This window comes from Benincasa hispida, chromosome 12, assembly GCF_009727055.1.
Source record: "Benincasa hispida cultivar B227 chromosome 12, ASM972705v1, whole genome shotgun sequence".
Lineage (NCBI taxonomy): Eukaryota > Viridiplantae > Streptophyta > Magnoliopsida > Cucurbitales > Cucurbitaceae > Benincasa > Benincasa hispida.
Window position 1 is genome coordinate 46,831,860 of NC_052360.1, and position 13,804 is coordinate 46,845,663.

The window sequence follows — 13,804 nt, forward strand, 5'->3', positions numbered from 1 at the left end:
ATTGAGCTACCAAGGGGACCTTATGGACCTATAGCTTGAAGCTCCAACAGTACGTGAATAACTGACTAAACTATTTAATCACGGTATCCACCCTGTTAACTGTCAAGCACTTCACTAAAGACCGACAACTACACTTTTCGCACTACAGATATATTTCTATGTCCATATCACCAATCAACAGTGCAATGACCCTTCACAAATCGCCCGTAAGTACAGCTGGGCCAAATTATCATTTTTATTTTGTAGTTACATCTAACTCCTTAAGTACCACTAATTCCTCTAATGAACAATAAGTCATAGTCCCACTATGACTGAGTTCTTTCTTCCCAAGAGAGGGTGTGGCCACTATGTTCAAGACTCTGAATCAGCCTTTAAGGGGGAAATTTATCTACTTACCCCTGTATTGGGGAAGAAGTGAATTCCGTCTTGTGAAGCTGAGTTCCCAGCTCCCCAACCAAACGAATCCCCAAAATGGTAGGCTTGTTGAGTTGGCAATCTAGCCCCTCTCACCCATACAAATCAAATGACCGCCTTCATGAGCAGGAGTTCACAACTCACTAAGAATTCAGGTCATGTCACCTATGGTCATTCTAGTGAAATGTAAGTCTCTATTATCAACGGGGTTATATAAAAAGACTAATCATTTCGTGGTCTGGTCTTATACAAACTCTTTGTATAGGATACCCCTGCTCGCATGTCTCCACATGAATGATCAGGATCAGATCATTTGTAGCATTTTATAACACTTGTAACACCTACAAAGCGGGTCGTATCCGTAGTGTCACCAAGATAAGGTACCCAACCTTATCCATATACTACAGACCATTTAGGTTATTATTTAAACAAGATCAACCTGTATGTCTCTACATACTTGTTTAAATTTACATAAAATAACCTCGGATCTTAATTTATTAGATTGAGTAAATTCTTGTAAAATAACACTTATTTTATTAATAATAATATGTTTATACAGAGTTTACAAACTATGAGATTACAAGGAGATTTAGGACACCATTCCCAACAATTTTATGGCTACATTTATTTTGTTTCACAAGCAAAAACAATTAACTTTTGTACCATTATCCACCACAAAGGATAAAACTAATCTTAAAATGGATTTCTCTAAATCTTTGTATATCTTGTGAAATATCATATCTTAACATCACAAAATTTCTCATTATCCGTCGATACTTTCAAAAAGTTTTTAATTTTTGTTACTCAATGTCACACCAATGACATAACCGATATAACAAACAAATTGTATGTTAAGTCCCATTTATGCATTAATTATCTCATGCTGACAGAAGATAATTAACCATTTGTCCTTAACACTTGAGGTGACTTAGGTGACTTCACATTAGAATGATACACTATCAGTCTTATAAAGTTCTGCATCTAATACTTAACAAACATTTTGTAAATGTAAAATGCTTGAGACAAACTTAATATTATGTCCCTAATTAGTTGGTAGTAAAATTTTTATGTTATAATACATCATTCAAAATGAGTAATACTTCGTTATTAACATAAAACATAAGAAATATCCACTTGTCAATTAATGACTTATTGTCTATACAAGATCATTAATATTTGTTCAAAGTCATCGGTTATGATAAATCTTATCAAACTTTATATTCAAAGATCTAATTATCTTCTTCATTTCTTAAATGAACATATACAATTATGCAAACTCTTTGTATTTTATCTTTGAAAGTTGAACTCCTTTTTTTTTAATTGTGTAGATGCTTTCTTTAAACTCTTTTTATAAAAGAATCTAAACATTCATTTTTACATATCTCATATGTGACAATAAATTAAACAATGCCCAAAGACTCCAATATGGAAATGAGTGAAAAAATTGACCCACGGTCTAATTTTCCTCAACATATTTCATTCTGTGCCATGAGTCTTACTTTGAAGATATGTATCTTCTTATCTATATATGCACGTCTCCTTTTGTAGATCTGTTCATATCCTATGAGTTTTACCCCATCAAGAAAATTTACAAATCCAAACTGAGATAAAGTACATAGACTTTATCTTGAGTTCATGATTTTGACCCTTTAATCCTTGTCAACATCCTTCAACACAATTTTGAGGATGATAAGCCTTTAATTTTGTCAGACAACATGACAACTTTGACTTCAACTAAGTCATTGTAAAGGTTGACTTATCCAATAACTCTCCCACTACAATGAAGGCTTATCTTGTTTGACTAGGATTCATTTGACATTCAAATGAAATTAAATGGTTAATAACACTTATTAACTATTTATTGAATTTACTTGGAACCAAAATATCAACATTATTTAACCTTAATAAAGGTTTTCAGTCTTTTACTCGACATTACTTATAAAATTAATATTTGCCATACAAATACATTAATTATATTCATGATTTCATAAAAGCCCATTCTTTATCTCCTCAAGGACAACCAACTTATAGACATACTTTTAAACATATATATTCCTTTTGGATTTGTTTCAGCATATGCATCTTAACAACCCAAATCTAGAAATGTTGTAAACTGGTTTACTAAACTTTCATAATCCAAAATTGTCTCCAAGATAGTTTTGGAGGGAATAATGTTCACGATGCAATCTCTATTGCATGTCCTAATCAAAGTATGTAATGATGTATAACTTATTAATGATTTGACCATGTCTACAAAGTACTTATCATTAATATGACCAAATCTAACTAGGTCATCTTTCTCCTTTTGAAGAAATTTCACCCAAATTGTATCTAATGCTTAAAGTTGAAATATAATCTCATTTCCTATCAATTAGGCGTAGTACTAAAATTTCTATACTTGTATGATCTTATCATAATATATCTTGATAGACTTGCCTAATTGATTTAAACTTTAGTCTAACTTCTTTGAACTCTTCAAAGAAATGACTTTAGCTTCATTAAATAAAGATATTCAAACACTAAACATTCATCAATCAGATTGATGACATATTTATAATGTTTGTTTGACTTTTACATTTGTCAGACCACTTGGATCAAAATGTGTAAGTCAAATATGTTTTTTGGTCTCTAACCTTATCCAGTAAGGTTCAATGACTATCTTACATGAAAGGTAAGATCTTCAAACAGGTAAAGTAATTTAACTCTAACCTTTGGAGAATTACCTGTACTAGTCATTCCATTAAATTGATGATAGTCAACTTTAATTTCCAAAGACAAGTATCTTTTTGGAGAAAATAATTTGTCTTTCTTATTCTGGATTCAATAATCCTGAATTTCTCAGTATAGTATTTTTTGTAGGTGTTAAACATTTTAACTCATACTATTTGTACTTACTTAAGGTTGAACATATTTTCATACAACTTTTGAAAATACACTTTATTACATGAAACATCCATTTCAAGAATTAATTAGTAATAAGGTTTTGAGAAATCGAATTTCTCTTATGGTGATAAAGCACTCTTTTCAACATAAGTAACAATTATGACATTTCATATCTCCCACTACACTAACTGAGATGGGCTTCCTGGTGCCAACTGTAGAAACTATCTTATGTCATTAAGTATTTTCCAAGAATTACAATAATTAAAATGAAGAAAAATGTGATAGTGAATCCTTATTCAACTATCTAGGTGCGATTCTTAATTCTCCACTAAGAATCCAGTAAATCAAATTTACTTTCATTCTTATTTTTCTTCCTATTGAGGTATTTCCAAAATTCCTCATTGTATGACTCCTCAAGCTAGTTTGGAAAGAATCTCCTCATAAAATATATTAGTTAACAACATGCAATCAAATATCCATTTAAATTTAGCATTAAATTTTACGAACCCTATAAATCATGTCTAATGCAATGATACTTTAGTGATTTAGAACAAGTACCCCAAAGGGTAGGTCAAGTGCTCCTCCACTGGATTGAGACATTCTCAACCAATCATTACACTATAATAACTCTTATTCCTATAATGTTAGTTACCATTATTTGGTCAAAACACCATTAACAACTTAAATGTGTTCTTGTAAGTGCAAACCATCATTTTATATCTTATAGTTCTTCCCCAACAGGCCTATCGAATGGAAGGTCAATATTGGAAAGAGAAAACTAAAGTCCTACACATTGCTAGAGTTTTTCTTGATATTGACCCATGCAAATATGTTGCAAAAGGGGACGAAAGCAGAGCCACAATAAAGTCGTCACGAGGCCAAACATGAGTCTCACGGTTTAAACCAATGATGGAGACTGCAAGATATGTTGACTCATGTCCTTCTCCCACTTACCATAAATATTTTCTCTAATTCACATTGATCTTGACTCATGCAAACACCTTCCGAACGGGGACAAAAGCAGAGCTGAAACAAAGCCACCACGAGGCCAAGCATGAGTCTCACGATGTGAATCTTTCCAGAGATCGCAGGAGAGGCATCATATCATGTACATCTATTCTTCCACTAAGTATTTTGAAATAGGGGTTTCATTACTTAGACAAACTTAGGATCCATCATTTATCCAAGTTTTAAATTTGTTTGCTCAAATATAACTCTTATGTTTGGATAGTCAACATAATGTGAAATATCCAAGTTTATTATACTCTTTCGTAAGCTAGTCATATTATGTTATAATAAAATTTGACTAATTCAATTCCTAGGTCAGTTCCCAAGTAGGGGTGTTCCATTACTGTCAACTTAAAACCCAAAGACAGAATCTTCCTTAGACAGAGTTCCCTTATAGGTATTCTTTTATTATTTAATCTTTTAATTTACCCATTTTAAATCATTTAAAGCTAAATCAAAAGATCTATATTTGATCTAATCTCATTAGATAAGCATACATTTTACTTTGAGGCTATTTCAAATATAGGAAAAATGAAATTATCTATTTTGCAAAATCCTCGTACATGACATATACAAAAAACAACCCAACATACTTTTTTGTGTTAAATTCAAAATAAAACAAAGCAACGAGTTGGCTCTGATATAATTGAAGGGATCAAATCCCCCAACAAAGTGAATAGTTGCTTTTGCTTTGATTTTATTTTTGAATTCACATTAAAAAAAAAAAAAACAATACATCAAAATGCAGTAAATTAAGCATGGATTAAGAGGGAAGAAGAAAAATACCTTTGAAGACTTTTCTTCTTTCCTCAGCAATTCCTTCTTCTTTCTTAATGAATGGATCTCACAACACGTTCAAGGACACTTCCGAAATATCTTCCCTATTATTCTTTGGCAAAGATCGGTTGGTGGGAACCTTGTTGAAAGAGAAAAAAGGAATTGATTTGTAGAGACATTCTTCTCTATGATTTTTTAGAGTTAGGTGCTTGAGAGAGCAAGAGATATCCTTTTCTTTTCTACGTAAAAAAAAAAAAAAAAAAAAAAAAAAAAAAAAACTAACTACACCAATTGCAAATCTCTCCAATGAGAGTGAGGAGTTGCAACTCCCCTTCCCCACTCCCCTACAATGTAAGGGAGAATTTATTATTTAATTTAAATTTATATTAATTTAATTTAATAATAATTAAATTGATTAAATAATGGTTAATTAATTAATTAAATATCTCATATTTAATTAAATATATATTTGAGTCATATTCAAATATACTTCTCTCTCGTAAACTATAGTTTTAATATGAACTTCGTTCATTTTAAATTTTAACCTATAGTTTTAATATGAATCTCATCATATTATTTAATATTTGAATCTTATTCAAATATATTTAAATCTCTCATATTATATAGTCCAATTTTTAATCTCATTCAAGATAAACTTTATACTATAATGTATATATATACATTATATTAATTATATCATATACAACTAACACATATCCGTTGACTACCCTTAATTAATTTGAACATTTCAAATTCTTTCAAAACTTTTGGTTCTTGTTTTTCCCACTGTGAACTAGCAAGGGGACCCAATGAACCTATAGAGTATAAGCTCCAATAATCAGAGATTTAATTAATTAAACTTTTTAATTAAATAAATCAACATTCATTAATTATGGGGAAACCCAACATAGACTTGTAGTTGCACTCTTATGCACGGTTGAACATGTTGCATCCATGGATATAACCATTATAAGTAAGTCAATCCTTCATGAGTTGTTTGACAGCTGGGTCAACTTATCGTTTTACCTCTGTAATTATCTCTGTCCTTAAGTACCATTGATCCTCTAATGAACAATTTGTTTATGGTTCAACCATAAACCAAGTCCCTCTCATACCAGTGAGAGGGTGGGACCCCATTGTTCAAGACCTAAAATTAGCACTTAAGGAAACTATTCATCTACTTACCCTAAGGCGGGAAGGAGTGAATTTCATCTTGTGTAATGTTCCCAGTTCCCGACTCCATCACTTCCCCAAAATGGTAGGCTTATTGAGTCAATGACTCGGACCACTCTCACTCATACAAATCAAATGATGAGTCCTCATAGGTAGGATTTCATAACTCACTCAAGATTGAGATCGAGTTACATATGGTAATTCTGTAAAATATTAATATGTTCAGTCAAGGGTGTTACAAAGAGATTAATTATTCCGTGATCCAATCATATACAAATACTTTGTATAGGATATCTCCACTTGCATGTCTCCACATGAACGACTTGGATCACCTCGTTTGTAACGATTATAAAGTGGGTCGTAGACCTAGTGTTACCAAGATAAGACACTAAACTTTATCCATATACTATAGACCATTTAGGTTATTACTTGAACATGATCCACTTGTATGTAAACTACATATTGTTCAAGTTTCATTAAGTAACCTTGGATTTTAGTTTATTAGATTTGAGTTACGAAATTCTAAGCATAAAATAATAATTATTTTATTGATAAATAAATTATTTATATTATTACAAACCACTAGTTTATGGCATAAAACCCAACAAATACAATATGCATAGCTCAAATCAAAGGAAGATATTTTAAAGGAGATAAAACAAAGCATAACTCACCAAAGCTCTTCTACACCCATGACCTTGAAGAATATGGCGAGATCATTGTTCAGCAAATTTCTTCTAAAGATAACTTGGCAGACTTATTCACGAAGGCATTACCTGTTGCAACATTCAAGAAGTTGGTGCACAACATTGTAATGTAGCGAGTCAAAGATCTTGAGTGATGTTTTCATTTGTTGGGATTGTGTCCTAAATCTCATTATTTTCGTAGTTTGTAAACTTGTATAAATAAATTGTTATTAATAAAATAAAAGTTATTTTATTTGTGCATTAACTCAATCCAATAAACTAAGATCTGAGGTTAATTATTTTATGTAACTTAAATATGTATGTTATTGACATATAGGTGGATCATATTTAAGTAATAACCTAAATGGTCTGTAGTATGGATAAGATTGGGTATCTTATCCTAGTGACATTACGGATACAGCTTGCTTTGTAATTGTTATAATTATTGTAAAATGTTAGAAATGATTTGATCTTACTCGTTCATATGGAGACATGTGAGTGAAGGTATCCTATACAAAGAGTTTGTATAAGACCACACCGTGAAATGATTAGTCTCTATTTATAACACCGTTACTTGAAGAGATTACATTTCAATAGGATGACCGCAGGTGACTCGACCTTAATTTTGAATGAGTTTCGAATTTCTATCTATGAGGACAATCCTTTGATTTGTATTGGTGAGAGTGGCCAAATTTGCTTACTCAATAAGCCTACCATTTTGGGATTTCTCCGAGTAGGGAGATGGGAATATAGCTACACAAGATGGAATTCACTCCTTCTTGGTTCTAGGATAAGTAAATGAATAACTCCCTTAAGAACTGATTCCGGGTCTTGAACAATTAGAGCCCTCACCCTCTCATTAGCCAGAAAGGAGACTAATTTATAGTTGGACTATAACTAATTGTTCATTAAAAGGATCGGTGGTACTTACGGAGTTAGATGTAACTATAGGGGTAAAATAGTAATTTGACCAAGCTAGTTATGAGCAATTCGTGAAAGGTCGACTTACTGTTGATTGGTTATATTCATGGACACAGAAATATATCTACAGTGCGAAGAGTACAACTATCGGTCTAAAGTTGAGTGACCGACAATTAATGAATGTTGGTTAATTAATTAAAGAGTTTAATTAATTAATCTCGTATCATTGGAGCTTCTAATCTTTAAGTCCATTAGGTCCATTTACTAGCTCAGTAAGGATAAAACAAGTTGGGATAATTTGAATTATTCAAATTATTTAAGGGAAACTTTTATATAAATATGAATAATATAAAGTATAATGTACATTGATACATTATAGTTAATTATGAACATGATTCATAATTAATAAGAGAGATAAATATTTGAATGAAATTCAAATTAATATAATGTATATTGATATATTATAATATATAATTAATTATAAATATGATTTATAATACTATATGAGAGTGATATATTTGAATAAGATTCAAATGTTGTTTATATGAATATGATTCATATAAATACTATAAGTTAAAATTAATACGAATAAGATTCATATTAAAATTATAGGTTATGTGAGAGAATATCATTTGAATATGATTCAGATGAAATTAAATATAATATGTTTAATTGTTAATTGATTAATATTATTAATTTATATATATATATATATATGTATGTATGTATGTATGTATGTATATATGTATGTATGTATGTATGTATATATGTATGTATGTATGTATATATGTATGTATGTATGTTAAATAATAACTCCCTTTTGGGAGTTATTAGGCATTGGAAAAAGGGGTTATAACTCCCTTTCTCCACATCTCTCACGCAGGAAGAAAAACCTGTTGAAGGATACATTGTCCCATAAGAGTTACAGAGAAGAAAAGACTGTTGGGGTTGATACCCTAAATCTTGTGGTTTTGTAGTTTGTAATTGTATTTGTAAAATTTAATATTTATCTAATAAATAAGTTGTATTTTATTTGAATTTAGTTGCATTAACCTAAAAACCAATAAACTAAAATCCAAGGTTATTAGATGTAACTTAAACATGTATGTGGAGACATATAGGTGGATCATGTTTATGTAAAACCTGAACAGTCCGTAATAGATGGATAGTCTGGGTACCTTATCTTAGTGACACTACAAATACGACCCACTTTGTAGTTATTACAATTGTTTGTAAAGTGTTACAAATGATCTTTCCTGATGATCCATGTGGAGACATGTGAGCGAGATTATTCTATATAAAGAGTTTGTAATAGATCGAACTACGAAATGCATAGTCTCTCTTTATAACACCATTGTTAGAAGAGATTTACATTTCAATAGGATGACCATAGGTGACTTGACCTAAATCCTAAGTGAATTATGAACTTCTTCCTATGAAGGCAGTCATTTGATTTGTATGGGTGAGAGTGGCCAGTTCACCGACTCAATAAGCTACCATTTGGGGATTTGTCTGATTAGGAAGTTAGGAATACAACTACACAAAAGGGAATTCACTTCTTCCCTATTGTTAGGGTAAGTAGATAAATTGTTTCTTTAAGGGTGATTTTGGGGCTTGAACAATGTGGTGCCACACTCTCTCCGGGCCCGAGAGGGTTCGATTATAGTTGGACTATAACTAATTGTTCATTAGAGAGATCAGTAGTACTTAAGAAGTTAGATGTAACTACAGAGGTAAAATGGTAATTTTAATCCAACTATACTCAACAAACCTACCATTTTGGGAATTCGTTTGATTGGGGAGCCGGGAACACAGTTACACAAGAAGGAATTCACTCCTTCCCCAATGTCGAGGCAAGTAGATAAGTTGCTCCCTTAAGGGCTGATTTCGGGACTTGAACAATGTGGTGTCACACCTTCTCCTGGTTTGAGAGGGGTTTAATCATAGTTGGATTATGATTTATTATTCATTAGAGGGATCGGTGGTACTTAAGGAGTTAGATGTAATTATAGGGGCAAAACGTTAATTTTGCCCAGCTGTACTTACGAGCAATTTGTGGAGGGTCATTATACTGTTGATTGGTTATATTCAATCACAAAGAAAGTAGATGTCGATCTTTAGTAGAGTGCACGACAATTAACGAATGGTGAATAATTTAATTAAAGAGTTTAATTAATTATTCACATACTATTGGAGCTTCAAGCTACAGGTCCATGAGGTCCCTTTGGTAGCTCAACGAGATTTAATGAGAATCAGTTTTTAGATTAATTTAAATTGAAGAAATTAATTATATATGATATAATTACTATAATGTATTTGATACATTATAATATTAAATATTTATTTGAGAAAAATTACATATTTGAATATAATTCAAATATTAATTATGTGAATTGGATTCATATAATTAAATTTAATATAAATGGGATTTATATTAAATATCGTTGTTGAGAGAATTAAACTATAGGTTATCTTGTATGAGATATAATATCAAACTATAGGTTATATGTTATATTTGATATAACATATAGTTTAATATATATGATATAATAAAGTAGTTATCATATATATATATATATATATAAAGCTTTTTATTAAAATTAATTTTATTTTTTAAATAAAAAAATCAGTTTTAGGGAGGGAATTGTAACTCACTCCTCCTAATTCTCTCCACAACGTGTAGGAGTGGATGGTTTGTCTTCATTTTTCTTTTTGCTGATAAAAATAAACAGAAGGTCTCTCTGTATGTTTCTGTTTGATCCATCATCCCTTCTCTCTCAATCTTCTTTTCCTCTCACAAATCCAAAATAACCAGAGCCCCACACCCTCCTAGGTTCTCACTCAGAGAATACCGCAGAAGCCATTGCAGTGTTGTCCAATTGTTCGAGGGATTTTTTTTCCATTGAAGATTTGTTTCTTCAAAGGTAAGGGTTCGAACCCTTTTTATCATTCTGTAATTTGTTTAATGCATGTTGTAAATTATAGGTTAAATGCATATTTTCTTTTTGTCTCTGTAAAATTTTACATTATGTAAAATTGGGACGATCCGCTTCTGCTTTATGGTCCCTTCACAGGATTCCTACACATTGGAGCTTCAATATATAGGTCCATAAGGTTCCCTTGTTAGCTCAATAAAGATTAAAGAGAATCACATTAATTTTGGATTAATTTGAATTATTCAAATCAATTAAAGGAAGTTAATTGTATAATGTATATGAGACATTATAATATAAAGTTTTAATGAGAGAAGTAAATATTTGAATACGATTCAAATATTAATTATATGAATGTGATTCATATAAAAACTATAGGTTGAAATTAATACGAATATGATTCATATTAATACTATAGGTGTCACACCCCACCCCAGATTACCCTCTTAACCTGGATGGAATGGTGACTGCAGCAGTTACCAACCTTTTTGCTGGCACTTATTGCCTAACTAATCTGTTAACTTTTCACTCAAACCCTGAATACATACATATCATCAATATACTAACATATTAACTCGGAACTTAACACATTTACATTACAGGATTTTGCAGCATTGTTCATACATGAATATTACAACTTAGTGAGCCCCATCTAGTATACTAGTCACTAGACAGACACATGTGTACTAACTAACATAGGTCTTTGATTATGCTTCCTTCAACCTACTTCTTTGAGTGGCAGAACAGCAACAGAATAGTCTTTTGGGAACTGACCGCTACCCGAAAGAAAACATTTGCAAACGTGAGCTAGAAGCCTAGTGAGTGACTTAATAAAACATAAATCTCATGCTTAAACTGAAAGCTCGAAAACATAATACTGGAACTAAAATATACCAAGCAAACGTGTACATAAAACCTTTACAACCATTGTATCTGAAACTGGAATCTTAATTGAGACACCTATTTTGATCTCTTCATACTGAACTATGGCTAGGATGGACACCTATGTCGATCTCTTTAAAAATACATCGATGGGCATCTCAAGCAACCTTCTCTAAACATTAGCATTGATAACTACTCTTAAATGCCATTAATCATCATTATTCCTTAGTTGAGAATGAGCATGCCTCACTCTAGCTCCCAACGTCTGTTATCGGCCATGAGACCTATGCTTCAGCCTCTCTTTTCTGGTTTATGGCCTAGGAGACCCATACTTCGGCCTCTCCTTCAAAACTACCCACGTGTATGTGGAGGTTTCTATGTACCATCAACACCTTAGGTACATTTATTCAGATACCTTTCTTACCTTCAGTACTTCTCTTCATTGTGTTTAGGAATATCAACGCATGTACTTTAGCAATCTTAGCTATATAAACATAGCACATCAAGCCTAGTTTTAACCCTAACGCATGCTTCATACTTTATAAAATAAGTTGGCTTAAATCGTGGTGAACTAGCTTGTAAAATCTATTAGCATGCGTTAAATATGGAAAACATACTTGGAAAACTCATATATTAGTAACATCATGCGTTGATAAACATTCATAAGCATTAGCAATTCCACACTATCCTTCTAGCCTCGGAGAAGATATGACTGCCTTTATCCTTAGTTGAGAGTGAACTATTAGATCTAACCCTCAATGTCAACCTTAGTCAGGGAGAACCCTTTTGCTCAATCCCTCGACGTCATATTACCTACGTACACGTGGTTATAACTGAGTACCGTCATACTTTAGGTACTTGACTAGGATACCTTCTCATTGTCCTTCAGTATCCGTCATATAACTAGTCATAAACATTTAGTTGAAAGGATACCTTCTCATTGTCCTTCAGTATCCATCATATAATAGTCATAAACATTTAGTTGAAAGGATACCTTCATCATTGTTCTTCTTTCAGTATCCGTATAATAATAGTCATAAACATTTAGTTGAAAGGATACCTTCTCATTGTCTTCAGTATCCGTCATATCTAGTCATAAACATTTAGTTGAAAGGATACCTTCTCATTGTCCTTCAGTATCCGTCATATTAACTAGTCATAAACATTTAGTTGAACACTAAGGCTTAGTGCTCAAATCATCATACTAGTTCATCCATCATACTGGTTCATCATAAAAATGAGAGTTACTTAAAACATATTGAAATATTTGGATAAGATAACATATTCAAATCATGTCAATTCCATGGAAAACATGCTTATTACTTAAATGAGAAACAGTTCACAAATATGTTGCTTGGCAATTCATTTAAACACTTAGCATGGGAAATATCTTCAAGAAAATCATAGTTTCTAAATCATTAAAACAGTAAGCCATCACATAGTCACTCACTGCTCATTGGCCTCTTAACAGGTTATACGCCTCTCCTAGCTCTTCTTGCCTGAAAGGACATAATTCCCGGTTAAACTACTTAGAATTCTTAGCAAAATACCTCAAATAGTTCATTTACTAATGGAACTTTCATCATTAAAAACAGCTTTACTAGTGAGATTCTTCTCATGAGTGAGATCCTCATGAGCAAGATTCTCCTTATGAGCGAGATCAAGCTTTTCCTAGCGATTCTCACCTTACCAGCGATACTCAGTGCAATTTCTAGCGAGATTCTCAACACAAAATTAGTGAGATTCCCTTCATAAGCGAGATCCTCAGCACAAATTAGCGAGATTTTCTTCATAAGCGAGATCCTCATTCTCCATATGAGTTGTTTGCTTGTTCTTCCCAAGCAGCTGTCTGCTTATGCATAGCTTCTCTGTTACAAATTCAAAAATTCATAACTCAAAATCCAGCCCTCTTTTGAAGAAACTTCCTTTTACAAACATGTTTAGAATCGAGTTACCTTAAAATTTCAGTCAAATACTTCTTATAGTTTGCCTAGATCTTCCAATATTCACCTCGGGTCCTGATTAACCCGAGATTTTGTCTCTTTTTCAATTTCATCACTTTCTGTTCTTCTTCTCCTGAAATCTTTCTCCGGTAAGACAACCTTGAAAACTAGATTCTTCCAGCTT